This window comes from Phodopus roborovskii, unplaced genomic scaffold (assembly GCF_943737965.1).
Source record: "Phodopus roborovskii unplaced genomic scaffold, PHOROB, whole genome shotgun sequence".
Taxonomy (NCBI): domain Eukaryota; kingdom Metazoa; phylum Chordata; class Mammalia; order Rodentia; family Cricetidae; genus Phodopus; species Phodopus roborovskii.
In genome coordinates this window covers 9,136,194-9,155,883 of record NW_026126540.1, presented here as the reverse complement: position 1 = coordinate 9,155,883, position 19,690 = coordinate 9,136,194, and the positions used below count along the sequence as shown (strand labels likewise).

Here is a 19,690-nt window from a genome sequence, read left to right as displayed (position 1 = left end):
CTGATCTTAAGTTCTTAGCAAAATTCTGTACATATAAATAGAATTTCAGGAGGAGTACATGAAGACCTATGGGATATCAGTGAAAGTGCAGGGGACACAGAAGAATGTAAATCAAGACATAAGGATAAAATGATATTATTGCAGTTTAATAAGGATTAACATAAACAAATAGGCTGAATAGATGTTTATTCAGGGAGAAATAACTTACAACCTGGACAGATGAATAACCTGGCAAGTTCCACTGGATGCTCTCCTCTCCACATTCTGCCAGCAAGAGAGCCTTCCCAGCCACCTCCTCAGACCTAGTTCCACAGGTCATTTCTGCCCCTGGCTCCACTTCCCAATGGGTGTGGTCAGTGCCACAGAAGGAGACAAAGTAAATATCCCACTACATGATATAAAATACTCAGGATTATGTTCTCAAAACATTAATGATTTTATATTTAAAAATTGAATAATTTACTATCATTTTCAGACTAGATATAATATATTCTGCTTCAAATAGACTTGAGGGACACAGTCATTTTACATAATTTGGAATAAATTGAAATTCAAAGTGTACTTTTTATCATAGGTTCAATAATTCAATTACTTCGATTAGATTCTCAAATTATTATTTCTAATCTTTGATTCACTGGCAAAAATCTTCAATCTTCTTTCTTTCTTTCCCATATGTACATTTAGATAGACATGGTATCTAGTCTGCACATTTATTTATTTTTCTTAAATTATCCAATACCAGTCAAAAATTCAAAACAGCATATGTTTCCTAATATTTAACACATATATTAGGTATGTTTACTTGAGTCGTCCTAAGCTAAGTGTGGAGGATTTACAACATCTACAACTAAAGTTCATGAGAATCTCCCAGAGATTCCAGGACATCTGAAATAGCTAAAACAGTCTTTCTATGGATAACACTTCCCTCAGATTTTACTGTAGTTTTAGAGTTAAATGTGGCCTGAGAAGCCTGACTATGGTGTGTTCTGTGGCTAATAATCCTGTTGTAAACATCATGCTGTAGTGTTAAAGGAATAATTCATTCAGGTGTATTTATAGAGTAAAATCACTGAAAATGTAAATATGTGGGTGAGATATATTCTTATCTAATGTCAGTTATTTTATTATTAATGTTGTATAATTTATCATCTAATAAATTGACCTCTCTATCCTTATATTTATATGTTAGCATCTATAAATCTTTTTTGCCTTTGATACATATTATTTGGTGTTTACTAAGCTATTTTTAAAGAATGTCTTGAATGAAATACCTGTTATCTTATTACAAAATAATTAAAACTTAGAGCTCATTTATTGGCTTTTTCTGCATTTTATTTATTTATTCTGTGTATATATGTTGTGAATATATTTGCATGTGCCATGACCTGCTTTCAGAGGTCAGAGTATAATATGTGAAGTCAATTATCTCTTACTACTATGTGGGTACTAGAGATTGAGTTCATGCTATAAGCCTGTCAATGTGCATATTTACTCACTGTATCATCTTACATGTCCCTTCTTTTTGGTTTTATAAAAATGGAGTATATGAGAAAAGTCTTTGCATTGTTCATGGCCTGCAGTAATGCCTACCTTTTAGAAACTCTGCACTTGAACTGAATTCTTTACAAGATCAATACACATTAAGGCAGGGCTTCCGCTAAACACTCAATAACAGCTAGTTAGTGGTTTGATGATGAAAAAAAATGCACCTTTATATTTGATAAGACACTATTTATTATCATGATATAGAACTGTCTTGGAATATTATTGCAAAAATAATAGATGTGATGGGTTAGTAGACTGTTTTGTGTTCTCAGTTCCAACTTACCTCACATAATTATTTTTAAAATCCATCCCTTTAACTACCTATTATATATAATCATCACTCCTCCTTCCTATGACAAAATAAAACAGCTAACCTGTTATAAAACTGATTTAATTCAGGTAGTAAATGCCTTTCAAACACATTGCTCTTTTTTATAAGGAGCATGTTTCTTAGTGATAACTATTACTTCTTTTCTGAAACCTTGCATAGCTTCGGTTCTTTTGTAACCTCAGAATAATTTCATTTTTTTATTATTCATAAGATAGTTCAGAATTGCTCTTCTTTTGATAGCTGCAGTATGACTGCTTGTTTCCTCTGCTGGGAAACATAAAGAAAACCACTCCTGGGACAAATTCAATCCTAACAGGATGCAAAGGACATGTGGCAACACTACTGACAAGTAAACAAAACAAGATTAAGTGAAATGAGATGCATTGAAGAAAATCCTGTTACTCATAAGTTTTATAATGTTAGACTGTGTATGTTCTTAATTTTTAAAACTCTGTGTTGTGTGTGTGTGGGTTTGTGTGTGTGGTGTGTTCAGAGCACATGTGGGGAGTGTCTTAACTTATGTGAATAGGTCACTCATCCTATTAAGTGGGTCCTGGGAATTAAGCTAAGTGTCAGTTTTATCTATCCTATATGCAAATTCATTGGCCTTTATCTCATGATAATTTCAGTGTCATTTCATTGTTTAATGACTGACCTTAGTCCTATTTAATGAACTGCGAAGTAAAAATGTTTCCTAGTTAATGTTACTATTGCTGTGAAGAAAGACTAACACCAAAGCAACTTGGAGAAGAAAGGATTAATGTGACTTGTGATTCCACTTCACAATTAATCATCAAAGGATGGCAGTACAGGAACTCAAACAGAACAGTAACCTGGGGGCAGGAACTGATGCAGAGGACATGCAGAAGAGTTGCTTACTGGCTTGATCCTAGTGGCTTGCACAAACTGACTTCTTATAAAATACCAGATGGTCAGCCCAGAGATTGCACCACCCACAAAGAATTTAGTACTCCCACATCAATCACTAATTAAGGAAATGGCCTACAGGTTTGCCTATATTTTTAGACAATTAACTACAGGCTGGCTGTAAATAGTTGTCTATAGTTAATTGTCTAAAGGTTCCAAAAAGTCAGCTCTTGATCCAGGGATGGATCCTAGTACCACTGTCAGAAATCTCTTAAACAGAATAAGCTACAAAACAGTCATCCACCAATAAGGGCCTAATTTGGTCCCATTCAGGCTTCCCAGCTATCAGTCTAGGGTCTATGAGCTCCTACCAGTTCCGGTCAGTTGTCTTTGTAGGTTTGCCTATCATGATCTTAACCCTACATCTTGTTAATATAACCCCCTCCCTCCTTTCATATGGACTCTAGGAGCTCAGCCTGTTGTTCCTAGTGCTTGGCTTTGCATCTGCTTCCATCAGTTACTGGAAGTTTTTATGATTATGGTTCAGGTAGTCCCTAATCTGGTAAGGCCTGTTCAGGCACCCTTTCCATTATCACTTAGAATCTTAGGGTCATACATGTGGGTTTCTGGTAATTTCCCTAGCACTGGGTTTCTCCCAAACCCTATAATGGCTCTATCAAGATATCTCATGCTTTCTCACTCTGTCCCTCCGCTAATTTGACTATCCTATTCCCTCATGTTCTCATTCCCCTATGTTCTCATTCCCATCTCCTACCCTACCAGCACTGCCATCAGTTGAGGGGAACTGGTATTGTACAGGAAAACAGAAAGCTTGAACTAGATTTTCAGGTCTGAAAGATAGACCTAAGCCCAAAAAAAAAAAAAAAAAGTCCACATGGCCACATGGATCGCAGCTTTGTACTTATGACTTTGCTGAGATAATTGCATGGAAACTGAGAACATATGAGAGTCAAAGAATTCCAAGAAGACTTGAGGAATGGGATTACTAAATAGATAAGTGTGTAAAAGTGCTTGCTACGAAGTCTGGTGACGTGACTATCAACTGTTAGAAACAGTTAATTGGCTACAGAAAACTGGACTCGTACTTCCCACGTACACAGTGCATTACACGCACATTTGTGCATTGGCATGTAAACATACTGGAATATGCCCACAGCATGCAATGTAATTTTAAAAATGTAAACAGATAAATTAATTTAAAAATGTGACAGAAGCCACAACCATACACAAAGAACTACAGGCAATAAAGTAATGTTGAGAGAGGGGAAATAGTACTCCTGGGGCAAGAAAATAGCCACTGACTCTCCAAATGGTCAGCCCGAAAAACACCCAAGTAACACAAGAATAACAAGGTTGTATTTATGTATTTAGAAATATGTATATGTATATGTGTGTGACATATATGTAATATATAATATATAGAAATAATTAAGAAAAAGGAGGTATATTTGAGAGGGTTTTGGAAGAAGGAAAGGGAGAATTTATGTAACTACATAATAATTTCAAAATAAATAATTAAAAATACATTAAGTAACATTATCATATCTCTACCATTATATTTAAACAGTTTTGTAATGTTTTAAAGGACTTTGTAATTTTTCTTGAATCAAAAATTGTTTAGAATAAGATATTAATCAGTGAGAAAGAAATAACCTGGTTGATCTCTTCTATTAATAAATATAAAACAAGATGATTCAACATAATATTTTATGCTAGATGGATTGCAAAAACCATAATAAACATTGAAATGAAATAAAATTAAAATGAATATGAAATGTAATTAATAATAGTCTATGAGGGTTTAGTTGTGGCTATTATAGCACCATGAAGTTAGGTTATTTGTACATAAGGAACTCATATTGTCAATGAATGTTTATTGTAGAAATAATAGTTTCTCAAAGTTGTACATTCAGTCCTGAAACCATCTATTGACTTTGAATATTTCAGTAAAATGTTATCCTTAATTATCTGTGAAGTATAAAGAAATGTTTAGAGGAATACTTAAATTTTATTTTATATTAATTAGTGGTGACTCTGAAGATCCATATGAGGAAAATCAAGTGCTCTGTCTATTTAAACTAGCTAATTTTCACAAATGAAGACATCATTTACTTCTCATATTCCTCTTATCTTTTTAAACTATATCCTAGATTTTAACATGGTTTTGATTAAAGTTGGCATAAATTATTCTAGGTGTTATTTTTCACATGTGTGCTCTTCTCTGTATGGAATGGTGGATATAAATGATGTACATCCTGACCTATGACCTCCAAAATCTTAAAGGTTAATGTAACAGTAGGATGATTGATGGTCTGTGCATAGCTATGATTCATTACAACAGTGTAATAAGAGATTTTTTTTCCAAAGGAAATTATTTTTCATTAGATTGTAAGACATTATTTGCAGGACTTTAGGTCAGTTACACAAGGGAAGTGTTTTTCTTTTAAAATCCATGAATAACATGCTGTTTTCCCTTTCTTACTAATATTACCATTATTGTGTGGCAAGATACATATATAAATAGGTGAAATATCTTAAAATATGTTAAACTATATTTATATACACTAAATTATAATGTTATAAGCATATATTTGTATTTTATTTATTTATTATATCTATTTAAATTAGAAACAACTTTATTTTACATATCAATCTTATTCCCCTCTCCTCCATTTTTCCTATGGCCTACACTAACCCCCCATCCAATTCCCCTTCTGCTCCACAGACCGGTTGAAGCCTTCCATAGAAAATCATCAAAGTCTGTCACATCACTTGGGGGAGGGCATAGGTCCTTCTCCTGTTTATCTAAGCTTAGAGAGAGTATCCCGGTACGGAGGATGAGCTTCCAAAGTCTATTAGTACACTGGAGATAAATAGTGTTTTCCTACCATAATACCAATAGACTTCCCAGACCTCCTAACTGACACCCATGTTCAGGTGGCCTAGTTCAGTCCTGTGCTGATTTCCCAGCTATCAGTCTGGGGTCCATGAGCTCCCCCTTGTTCAGATGAACTATTTTTATGGGTTTCTCCAGCCTGGTCTTAACCGCTTTGGTCATCAATCAAATATATTAATTTTCATTAAACATATCAATCCAAAAAATAAATAGTAACTAATATTAACATCAAAATTGTCTTGGTGAATTATCTCCCATTAGAGTATAGTATATAGTCTTTAATTTTTTTCTGTGTGTTTTTGTGTGCAAGTATGCATACATGTACATGTTCTTTTGTTCAGGTATTCCTGAAATCCAATGGACTCCAATCCTCCTTTAGTCAGGATTATAGGAAGTTTATACCCTTGAAATTTATGCTGGGGAAAGAAAAAATAATGGACATTTTTTGACTCCTTTAAATTAGTTCAAGGACTGATAGTTAAATTTTTAATAGTTATATATGCATACTACATGTTATGATCTAATCATCCACTATTCTTCACCCTCTTACTCTCTGCCTGATGGGAGATGTCATTCTGTAAATATGTTTTTCATACTGGTTTATGAATAAAGCACTGTTGGCCAGTAGGAAAGCAAGATAGGTGGGACTAGGAGACATGGAGGAGGAAAGAGGAAGTAGGAGGGAGGAGTCAACATGGAGATGCTAGGGAGACCAGATGCAGGCCCCATTCCCGGGTAAGCTGAAACCACGTGGAAATACATAGATCAACAGAAATGGGTCAATAATTAAGACACAGCTAGCCAACAGCATTATAGCAAATACAGAGTCTCTGTGTGTTAATTGTGGCTGGCGTGATGGCAGGACAAGACCAGTGGTGGGAGGAAAAACCTACTCCTTACATCTGCCCTCTCAACCTACTACATTTCCTTTGGAAGTATGTTTGCTAATAATAATGACTCCACTTTCACTTCCATGCTTGAGTCATTCCTTTGTCTGTGTCATTATTTGTTTTGCTGGGCCATTAATGACATTTACATGTTCATCAAGTCACAAAACAATCCTCCATCCTAAAACACATTAAAAATCTGCTTGCTATATAGAGGCTCTCATGGGTAGAGGCATTGTTCATAATTGGGAGCAAAATGTTTGGGTATTGTTTAATTTATGCTGTGCTATGTTAGACCAAGCATCATTCGTTGTTTCTCTTCTCTTCTCTTCTATTCTCTTCATTCCATTTCCTCTTCTAAAACAATATTTATCATATAAAGCTACATGTTATGAGCAAAATATTTTCGTAAATGTTTTATTCTGCTAATGATTCATTTAAAATTTCCAAGTTTAAAAATTTTCTGTGGTAACTTCACTATTTGTTTTCTCATAAGTGACATGATTGAATTATTTATGTAAAGTATTTACTTTATGTATTAAAATAACTATGATTTCTCAAAACAACATAAGTGTACTTGAATAAGATCTCACTGACTTACAAAATAGCACACATGGTGAACAGACATACATGTAGATGAAACATCCATACTCACTAACTTAAAATAAGTAAATATGTAAAAATCTGTCTCAGAATAACTCAGTTTGAATATTATATTGTTATATAAAATATGGTGTCACTTAGCCATGTTTAACTGATCTCTACTCTGTCTAGTCACTGCCTCCTTAGATTTAGCAAGAATCGTCCTTATCCATTACTTGAGTATTTGTCTCAACATAGAATCAGGAAGGAGAATGTAACTATGAACTGGAATCTCTGAAAAAAGAAAAGGCTGAACCAGAATAAATACTTTCCTTAAGCTGTTTTTTCACAAGTAATGTTTTGTCATAATGATGAAAGACTGAGTAAGAAAACATTGGAATGGATAAGTGGATCACTGATGTAACCATATTTGGCCATATACATCTGCTTCAGAAGCTTATGAACGAGGTTGGCAGAAGGAATTTGGAAAATTTTGAAGACATATTCTAGGAAATACTAAGAATGATATAAAAATAGCTAAATGAGTTACCTGGTAAGAGCTCTGAAAAGAAGAATGAACAATGTCAGAAGTATTGGTATGGTATCTATAGTGAGTTTAAGGACAGGCAACATTATATAGTGAAACCCAGACACATGATCTCAAAAGGTAAAATGGTACAGTCAGATTTTAGTTATAAATATGAATACATATACATACATATATAAAAATGTACATGTACACACATAAACATATATACATATGCTCAGAGATTAGAACAAACTGTTCTTTTTTCGAACCCCAAATTTGGTCCAAGAACCATCTAGGAAACTCACAATTTCCTGTTAAACCAACTCCAGGAAACATGACCAGGACTCTTCCTCAACCAGTTTATTCAGGAACCTTGTACATCAGCTCCTGCCTCCCCCCAGCCCCAGCAGGCCCTTAAATGAGCGCTCACTGCCCAATCAGCTCATGCCACCTGGCGATCCCAGATAGGCCACAGAAGGAGAAAGCATACCAGATCCATCAAGCACTTCCAAATAAGTCTTGTTTACAGCTAAGTTCAGACTACTTGGCATCCAGCCAGGCGCCATCTTGGGGCTGTGGCTTCCCACAGTTTCCCCTTTTTTGTTTTAAATGCAACAGGCAAGGGTAGAGGTCTGACCTCTAATGAACAAGGGACATTTTAATGGCCCCATGCCGTTATCAGCCAAGCTGATGCCACACAAGTCCTGTATCTTTTCTCAGAGATGGGATTATGATACCAACTCATATGGAATCAGACTTGCCCTCCATGAAGCAGCTAGAAGCTGGCCTCAAGTGCAGTACTTCGTCTTGCATCCTGAGCATGACTGCTTAGCCTTTTAACACAGTTAACCAAGCCTGAGGTGATTGCCCTGCCTCCAGGGCTGTGAAGGCTTGTGCAATCATGGCATTACTTCTCCGCTGTGTAACCCTCATCCTGCAGATACACCATAAGGCAATGAGACTGACTAGTATTATCACCCCTCCCAGGGCACCCATTCCCGCCCATTCTTTCAGGTGGTTCATGGCTTGAGTGATCCATGTGGATAGTCCCTCTGCAACCGGGACATCGACCCAGGTGGAAATCACATGCATGATGGAAAGTCTCAGGTCCTGCATTAACTTATCGAATTCGAAGGACCAATTGCCTAAAAGATACTGAGAAAACTGGTTAGAAATATTGGCAGCCACTGAATACTTTTGATATGGCACAGAGGTCACACATAGCCCGTCATCTTCCTTTCACATCCTATTTGTGCTAACTGCCACAACGTGTCAATCTGTTCCTGAACTAGATCAATTCGTTGATTCAGGACCATAATGCCACCTTTCAATTGAGCATTAAGGAAAGATTGTATGTCCAAACCAGTGGCTACATTCGCTGACAGGTTATTTAAGGCAGCTGCAGTCTGGACAGTGGAATGCATGGCAATGGCAGCCGTAGTGGCTCCCATAGATCCAGCTGTAATGGCAACCAGGATAGCAGCAGTGATTCAAAAATCCCTCCTCTGTCTAAAGAGGGTCATGGTGCTCGGGCTCTCTACCAGAACCAGAACATACATGGGCATTCTGGTCACAAGTGCCAAAGGAAATTTTCCTCCATCCCAACATTAAGAATAGAATCATACTTGAGGTGTACAATTTAGCATTCTCTCACTAGATCTTGCAAAGGTGCTATTGCTAATCACAAACACAAAAGGGGGCCAAACACACATAGGGGTGGGTGCAAAAGACATATTCCTTCCTGGGGCTATCAACTTTACTGTGCTTCCAAACAAATCTGATGTATTTCATTGAAAGGAGGCACTTCTTACCATTCCTCCTTTAATCATAGTCATGGGGGAGAGATCATTGCAGCTACCATTAACGCCACAGAGTAGCCAATAATCAAAAGGATTAGAGACTCCACATTGATCTGGGTTTTGATTACAATAAGGAGCCCACCTGGGTTGCCGGGAAATAGTCTAGTTAACCCTCTCCTGGGCTCTAGGCCATCAACTTCTAATCCAGGTGGCATTACTCTTCAAAATGATTTCAACTTGTGCCCATTAAGAGCTTCCACCTGCGCTATTGCAAAAGCAGCAGTTATTTCAGGGGGTCTAGCTTGCTCAAACCACATTAGTCTAGAAGGAATCCACAGCTTTTTATTTTCTGTGGAAACAAAAATAGAAATCCTTTTCCCCAGTAACCTGTCCTTGAACTTAAATTTTGGAGTCAAAGCATTTTTAAAATATATAAATTGAATTGATCCAGCACCATTTCCTTTAACAGTTGTTGTTTCCTCAGTAGTCAAACAATACAAAGACAATATAATACAGTATCCAGATTCTCTCAGAATGCAACAGCTCCTGAAGAACAAGATAAATGGGTTGTGATGTTGAATTCCCCATACTCTCATTTTGGTTACTTTTACCTTGTCTCATCCCGGAACTTTATCGCTCCTAACGGAGACCTTATTGCCTCTTTACTGAGGTCCTTAACTTGGTCCCACCTTACCTAGGACTTATCAGTCGACTACCCTGACTGCAGGAAGTTCTGAGCCATTCACCCATGGAAAGAGGTTCCCAGTATGGGCCACCACTCATCGCGTTAACCTGGGCCAGCAAGGTAACATGACCATGACTGTTCTTCAAGCAGTTTTTTCAGGAACCTTGTATATCAACATCTGCTTCCCCCAGCCCCAGCAAGCCCTTAAATGTGCGCTCACTGCCCAGTCAGCTCATGCCACCTGGTGAACCAGGATAGGCCACAGAAGGAGGAAACTTACCAGATCCATCAAGCACTTCCAAATAAGTCTTGTTTACAGCTAAGTTCAGACTACCTGGCATCCAGCCAGGTGCCATCTTGGGGGTGTGGCTTCCCACACACACATAAACATATATACATATGCTCAGAGATTAGAACAAACTGTTCATTTTCAGAACCACAAATTTGGTCAAAGAACCATCTAGGAAATTCACAATTTCCTGTTAAACCAACTCCATGGATCCAGCCCCTCTGATCTCCATGTGCACTCACCTGTACTCACATGCTCATATCCACACATAGTCAAAAACACATAATTAAAAGTGATAAAAATGAAAAAGTGATGATCAATTAGTATTGGGGCAAAAGGCAATATGCCTTGATGATACTTGAGAAGTGAGAAAGACTCGGACTACTGAAGCCTGAAGGTCAAGAAAGCAATAAAATATATGAAATACTTCGCAATAGCAAATAGATTCTTAGCAACCTACAGATTCATAGTGTCTTTCTTATCTCAAACATCCAGGCACGATGAAGTTACTACAACTGTGTTTCAACATTTCTTGCTGTTGTTTGAGCTTGTAGGTGATCTTGATTTCATCCATATTGTTTGTAATTTCTCAAACATGCAGACAATAAGAAAAACGTTGTTCTAGGTCCTTCTCTCTAGATGTCAAAGGAAGGTAGGTAAGTCTAAGGAACATAGCACAAGGTCTGAATTCCTTTACTGTCTCGAGTGTTACTAATAAGGTACCCATATATCATACCTCAATATGACATTAAAATCACAAAATAATTTAAATAATTAGTAAGTACACATTGAAAATTAATGAACATCACATAGAAATAAAGTAATGATTTATACTAACCTCTAACATTGTTTTGCATGAGACCACTTTATAAAACTCTTTTTGTGAAATTATAGAATTGACCCACTTAAATGATGTTTATAGATTTCTTTAGTTTCTCTTAATTTATGTATATGTGTGTATGTATCTCCTTGAGTTTATATGTACTATGTCCAAACAAATCTCTGTAGTATCCAGAATAGAACATTGGGTCCCTTGGAAGTGTAGTTATAGCTGGTTGTAGGTCACCATGTAGGAAAAAGAAAACAACTTTTATGTCTTTCATAGGACTTATGAGTGCTCTTAAATGCCTAGCCATCTCTCTAACTTCAACATAATTTATTTTATACTTTCAGGAAAATCACATTTGAACATACCATAAATATATTGATAAAATTTCTTCAATAAATTTTAAAAGCAATGTTTAGTATTTATTTCATTATGTGAGTGCAAATGTTTCTATACATACACAGATTAAACTTAAGTGTACAATATGTGAGACTACATTCTGTTTATCTACTATATGTGGTCAGGGATAGCACTGATATAATCAGAATAGGTAGAAAGCACTTTTATTAACAGTCCTCTTATTGGCCCTTCAATAACCAGAGGTGAATACAGAATTCTACTCTAATGCCTTTTCAAAAAAATAACTAGGGACAGCCTTCCCTGGGAATTCCCTGAATTGGCCCTGGATCTCGCTCCTCACTGTGTTCTGTCCCCAGCAAGAACATTCCTGGTGCTCTGATACACCCCTACCTACCCACACCAAGAGCCTGCCCTCTCTCTACCCTGTGCACTATTGCCCACTGCCCCCTTCTCTGGTTGAACACTGGGACAGAGGGTGGATTCAACAATCCTGCCATCTTCAGGGAACGTACTGGAGCTGTTCTGAGCACATTAGACCTGCTTATGCACACTGGACCACCTGGAATCTCCATCTGCCTGATCTCTGACCCCTACACCTGCTCCTCTGCTGGAGTTCCCGACACTTTAGAGATCCACCTATCCCCTTGATACCATCCTGAGTCCTTGCCTACTGGATCTTTGACACCCACCCCAGGCCCCATGAATGAGGGGAGGCCTCCTAGAGACCTTGGACCACCCAGAGCTACAGACATTGAACTTCTGACCTACCTAAGCCCAACTGGGGAGTAACATAGAGTGAGAAAGACCCCACCTGCACCTACTGGAAAAAGCAATGAGAGGTGGCAATATAAGAAAACACCTAACAAAAGAAAGACAAGCATGACACCACAAGAATCTAGGGACTCAACACCAACTACACCTGAACATGCCAAAGCAGATGAAGCAAAATGGAACGACTTAAAAAATATCTTCATAAAAATGATGTAGGCCAGGGACAGAGGGTGGAGCCAACAGTCAACCCTACTTCAGTGACTTCTCAGAGCAACTTTGAACAAAGGAGACCTGCCTATCCACAAGGAACCAACAGTAATTTCCAACTGCTTGGTCTCTGACCCCACCTCCAGTTCTCTGCTGGAGTCCTGGGCCCCTCCCAGAGATCCACCTATTTCCACAGGTCCACTCAGAATTCTGGCCAGCAAGATCCCTGACCCCCAAAGCAAGGCCTCTGCTAAAGAAAGAGGCCTCAGCTGGAGAGTTCCAGTTTCCAGTGAGATCCAACTATCCTGCAAAAACTTCCCAAGTTACAGCTCAGCCTTTGTCCTCTTCCACCAGCCATTGGCTAGAGGTGAGTCTGGTCCCAATTGGGGTGGCCTCTACTTTACAACCTCTCCCCTCCCCCCCAACTCCCTGGGTTGGCCCTGATCCCGCTGCTGCTCCTGTGTCCTGTCCCCATCCAGAGCACTCTTGGAGCTCTGATACATACCCACCCATCCCCAACAGGAGCCTACCCCTCCCACCCTGTGCCCTACCCTGCCCACTGTTCTGCCACTCTGGTTGAGCACTGGGACAGAGGGTGGAGCCAACAGTCCACCCTACATAGGAGATTTCTCAGAGCAACTCTGAACAAAGGAGACTTGCTTATTCACATGGAACCACCTGTAATTTCCACCTGTTTGGTCACTGACCCCACCCCTAGTCCTTTGCTAGAGTTCCAGGCCTCTCCCAGAGACCCACCTAAATCCACAGGTCCACTCTGACATCCTGCCAGCAAGATCCCTGACACACAAAGCAGGGCCTCAGCTAAAGAAAGAGGCCTAAGCTGGAGAGTTCCAGTTTCCAGTGAGATCTGACTATCCTATAAAAAACTTCCCAAGTTACAGCTCAGCCATTTTCCTTTTCTTCCAGCCATTGGCTAGAGCCATTGGCGAGAGGCATCTTCTACTAGATCCTCACCCTGACTGCATCCCTGGGTCCCTGTCTGCAGAGAGACCTCCTAGAAAGCTTGGACCACATAGAAATACACACATCGAACCTCTGACCCACCTGAGCCCACCAGGGAAGGAACATAGACAGAGGGAGAGACCCCACTGACACCTACTGGAAGAAGCCATGGGAAGACAGCAATACAAGAAAACACCTAACAACAGAAATATAGGCATGACACCACTAGAATCTAAGGAATCTACACCAACTAGACCAGTATACAACAAAGCAGAGGAAGCAGAAGGGAATAATTTAAAATTACACTCATAAAAATGATAGAGGCCCTCAAAGAAGATGTGAGAAAAAATCCCTTAAAGAAATGGAGGAAAAAGCAAACAAAAAAGTGGAAGAAATGAAAAAATTCCTTAAGGAAAGTAAAGAATACAGAAAACCAAGAAAAAACAATTAAGAAGGTGAAGGAAAGGGTTCAAGACTTGAAAACTGAAATAGAGAAAATAAAGGCAACACAAACTGAAGGAATGCTAGAAATAGAAAAAAAATGAGCAAAAAAATCGGGAACAACAGACGCAAGCATAACCAACAGAATTCAAGAGATGGAAGAGAGAATCTCAGGTGCACAAGATAAACTAGAAGAAAGAGATTCATTGACAAAAGAAAATCCTAAATCCAAAAAATCCTTAACACAAAACATCCAGGAAATGTGGGACACCGTGTAAAGGCCAAATCTAAGAATAATAGGCATAGAGGAAGGTGAGGAAGTCCAGCTCAAAGATGCCGAAAACATATTCAACAAAATCATCGAGGGAAATTTTCCAAATCTGAAGAAGGACATGCCGATGAAAGTACAAGAAGCAAACCAAACTCCAAATAGGCTGGACCAAAGAAAAAAGACCCCTCAACATATAATAATCAAAACACCTAGTATACAGAATAAAGAAAGAATATTAGGAGCAGTTAAGGAAAAAGGACAGGTAACATATAAAGGCAGACCTATCAAAATTATACCTGACTTCTCCATGGAAACCCTCAAGGCCAGAAGGACCTGGATAGATGTTCCACAAGTATTAAGAGAACATGGATACCAGCCTAGGCTACTATATCCAGCAAAACTCTCAATAACTACAGTTGGAGAAAACAAGATATTTAATGACAAAACCAGATTTCCCCAATACGTATCTACACATCCAACCCTAAAGAAAGTATTGGAAGGAAAACTCCAACCCAAGGAAGGAAACTATGCATACAATCATGTAAGCAATAGATAATCCAAGTACACCAGAAACCAAGGGTAAATCAGAACAAATATATTTACAATACCACTGCCAAATCAAACCTAAAACAAACAAGCATCAACAATCAATGGTCCTTACTCACCCTCAACATTAATGGTCTTAACTCACCTGTAAAAAAGACACAGACTAACAGAATAGATACTAAGACAGAATACATCCTTCTGCTGCATGCAAGAAACACATCTAAGCTTCAAAGATAGACATTACCTCAGGGTAAAGGATTCAGAAAAGATCTTCCAGTCAAATGAAAAAAAAAAAAAAAAAAAAAAAAAAAAGCAAGCAGGTGTGGCTATCCTAATATCTAACAAGTTAGAATTCAAACCAAACTTAATCAAAAGAGATAAAGAGGGTCATTTCTTATTCATCGCAGGAGAAATCCATCAACACAAAATCTCAGTTCTGAACATCTATGCCCCTAATACAAAGGAACCCACATTCATAAAAGAAACGCTACTAAAAGTCAAAGCTCATATAAAACCTCACACACTTATAGTGGTAGACTTCAATACACCACTCTCAACACTAGACAGGACCACAAATCAGAAACCCAACAAAGAAACAAAAGAACTAACAGAAGCTATGTCTCAACTGGGATTAACAGACATCTATAGAACATTCCATCCAAACACAAAAAAAATATATACCTTCTTCTCTGCTCCACATGGAACCTTCTTTAAAATCGACCACATACTAGCTGGCATAACAAAACTCAACAGATACAAGACAATAGGAACAGTCCCTGTATCTTATCAGACCACAATGCTTTAAAATTAGAATTCAACAACAACTTAAATAGTAGAAAACCTGCAAACTCATGGAAACTGAACAATGTGTAATTGCACCGCACCTGGGTCAAAGAAGAAATAAAGAAAGAAATTAAGGACTTTCTAAAATTCAACGAGAATGAGGACACAGCAACCGAAATAATGGGAAATATTGTTAGCAGTGTCACTAGGGATGTTCATTGCTCTAAGTGTCCATATGAAGAAAACAGAGGATAGTCACAATAGAGACTTAATAGCACAACTGAAAGCCTTAGTAAAAAAAGAAGCGAACTCACCCCATAGGAGCAGATGCCAGGAAACAATCAATTTGAGGGCTGAAATCAACAAAACAGAAACCACAAATTTTCACTGACCTTGAAAGGATAATATTCAACTATATATGGAAAAACAAAAACCCAGGATTGCCAAAACAACCCTATGCAATAAAAGAACTTCAGGAGGCATCACCATTCCTGACTTTTAGCTCTACTACAGAGCTATAGTTCTGAAAACAGCCTGGTATTAGCATACAAAATAGACAAGTAGACCAATGGAATCAAATCGAAATCTTGATATAAACCCACACATTTATGAACACCTGATTTTCAACAAAACTGCTAAAAGAATATTATGGGGGGGGGAGGGAGGAATACATCTTTAGCAAATGGTGCTGGCACAATTAGATGATGGTATATAGAAGACTGCAGATAGACCCATGTCTGTCACTATGCACAAAACTCAAGTCCAAATGGATCAAAGTTCTCAACATAAATCCAGCCACACTGAACCTCTTAGAACAGAAAGTAGGAGGTACACTTGAACAAATTGATATAGGAGACAACTTCCTGAACATAACTCCAGGAGCATAGACACTGAGATCAACAATTAATAAATGGGATCTCTTCAAACTTAGAAGCTTATATAGGACAAAGGACACAGTGGACAAGATCAAATGACAGCCCTCTAACTGGTAAAAGATTTTCATCAAGCCTACATCTGACAAAGGGCTGATTTCCCAAATAAACAAAGAACTCAAGAAACTAGTCAGCAAAACACCAAATAACCCTATTAAAAATGGGGTACAGAACTGAAGAAAGAATTCTCAATAGTGTAAAACAAAAAGTTTGAAAGATACTTAAATAAGTCCTCCACATCCTTAACTATCAGAGAAATGCAAACCAAAACAACGTTGAGATACCATCTTACTCCTGCCAGAATGGCTAAAATTAGAAACACCAATGATGACTCATGTTGGACAGGATGTGTAAAAATGGGAACACTCCTCCACTGCTGGTGGGAGTGCAAACTCATACATCCATTTTGGAGATCAGTATGGTGGTTCCTGAGGAAAATGGGAATTAGTTTACCACAGGACCCGGCAATCCCCCTCTTAGGCATATACCCAAATGATCCACATCCATGCAATAAAGACATCTGTTCAACTATGTTCATAGCAGCACTATTTGTAATAGGAAGAACCTGGACGCAACCTAGATGCACCTCAATTGAAGAATGGATAATGAAGATGTGGCACATCTACACTAAACTGTTTTTATGAGGCCACAATCACCTTGGTACCCAAGCCACACAAAGACACAACTTAGAAAGAAAACTACAAAACAATTTATCTCATGAATATTGATGATGCAAAAATACTCTATACAATACTGGCAAACTGAATACAAGATTACATAAAATAAATCCTCTACCATGACCAAATAGGCTTTATCCCTGTGTTGCAGGGATGGTTTGACTTACAAAAATCTATCAACATGATCCACCATATATACAAACTGAAAAAGAAAACCACATGATGATCTCCCTAGATGTTGAAAAATCCTTTGACAAAATTCAACACCCTTTCATGATAAAGGACTTCCAGAGCATGGATAAAAGGTACATACCAAAACATAATAAAAGTAATATACAGTAAACCAAAAGCCAATATCAAACTGAATGGAAAGAAGATTAAGGTGATTCCTCTAAATCAGGAACAAGACAAGGCTGCCCTCTCTCTCCATATCTCTTCAATATTGTACTTGAAGTTCTAGCTAAAGCAATATGACAACAAAACCAGATCAATGGGATACAACCTTCTCTGTTTGCAAATAATATGATAGTTTACATATGCAACAACAACAAAAAAAAAACTCTCTAGGGAACTCCTACAGCTGAGAAACACCTTCAGCAAACTAGCAGGATACAAATTAAACTAAAAAAAAAAAAAAATCAGTAGCCCAACTTTATTCAGATGACAATGTGTCTGGGAAAGAAATCAGAGAAACATCAACCTTTACAATAGCCACAAACAACATAAAGTATCATGGGGTAACAAATACCAAACAAGTGAAAGACTACATAGTAAGAACTTTCTGGTTTTAAAGGAAGAAATTAATGAAGATACCAGAAAATGGAGAGATCTACCATGTTCTTTGATAGGTAGGATAAACAAAGTAAAAATGTCAAAATTGCCAAAAGTGATCTACAGATTCAGTGCAATCCCCCTTAAAATCCCAGCACAATTCTTCACTGACCTTGAAAGAATGAATAATAATCAACCTTATATGTAAAATCAACAGTCCCAGGGTAGCCAAAACAACCTTGTACAATAAAGGAACTTTAGGAGACATCACAATCCCCAACTTTAAGCTCTACTATGGAGTCCTGAAAACAGCCTGATATTGGCATAAAAATAGACAAGTAGACCAATGGAATTGAACCAAAATTCCTGATATTAACCCACACACCTATGATCACTTGATTTTTGACAAAAAAGCTAAAAGTATTCTATGGGAGGGGGAAGCCATCTTCAACAAATGGTGCTGGCACAACTGGATGATGAGTTATAGAGGACTTCAGATAGACCCATGTCTCTAGCCATGCACAAAACTCAAATGCAAATGGAAGAAAGACCCCAACATAAATCTAATAACAATGTACCTCTTAGAGATTAAGTGGGAGGTGCCCTTGAACAAATTGGTACAGGATACTGCTTCCTAGACATAATTGTAGTAGCACAGACACTGAAAAGGACAATTAACAAATGGGACCTTCTCAAACTGACAAGCTTCTGTAAGGCAAAGGAAACAGTAGAGGAGACCAAAAGGCAGCCCACACACTGGGAAAATGTCTTCACCAACCTCACGTTTGACAGAGGGCTGATCTCTAAATTATACAAAGAACTCTAGAAACTAGTCAACAAAACACCAAATAATCCTGTTTAAAAAAAAAAATGGAGTACAGGGCTGAATAGAGAACTCTCAATAGAGGAAATCAAAAAGGCTGAAAGATTACTTAGTAAGTGTTCAACATCTTTTGCTGGGTATAATAGCCTTGGCTGGCATCTGTGGACTCTTAGTACTTGTAGAACATCTATCCAGGACCTTCTGGCCTTGAGGGTTTCCATGGAGAAGTCCTGTGTAATTTTGATAGGTCTGCCTTTATATGTTATTTGGCTTTTTTCCTTCGTTGCTCTTAATATTCTTTCTTTATTCTGTATGTTAGTTGCTTTGATCGTTATGTGTTGAGGGGTCTTTTTCTTTGTTCCAGTCTATTTTGTGTTTGGTATACTTCTTGTACTTTCATGGGCATGTCCTTCTTCTAATTGGGAATGTTTTCTTCAATGGTTAATTGAATATGTTTTCTGCACCTTTGAGCTGGGCTTCTTTGCCTTCCTCTATGCCTATTATTCTTAGGCTTGGCCTTTTCACGATATCCCTCATTTCCTGGATGCCTTGTGTTAAGGATTTGTTGGATTTAAGATTTTCTTTGCTCAATGAATCTATTGCCTCTAGTTTATCTTTAGCACCTGAGATTTTCTCTTCAGTGTTTTGGAACTTGCTTTTACTATCAGTTACTCATGACAGTAGCCATAATTACAATTGCAGGAGTGAAACAGTCAGAGAATCTTACTTCAGACATAAAGGTAAATTTTCTGAATCAGTAAGTAAAAAGTCCCATCGGTATGCAAAAATAATGTCTTCAGCTATGGCTGTCTTGATAATGGCATTGCCTAATTACTTTTTAATTATGCAAGAGATTATTATCTAGGAAAAATGATTTTCTTTAAAGTA

At 37.8% G+C, this 19,690-nt stretch overlaps 1 pseudogene; it reads right to left on the bottom strand.

The window, feature by feature from the left end:
• LOC127232902 (shugoshin 1-like) overlaps window positions 1-10,240 on the bottom strand; it is a 37,401-nt pseudogene extending 27,161 nt beyond the window's left edge.
• Between the last annotated feature and the right edge of the window lie 9,450 nt (window positions 10,241-19,690).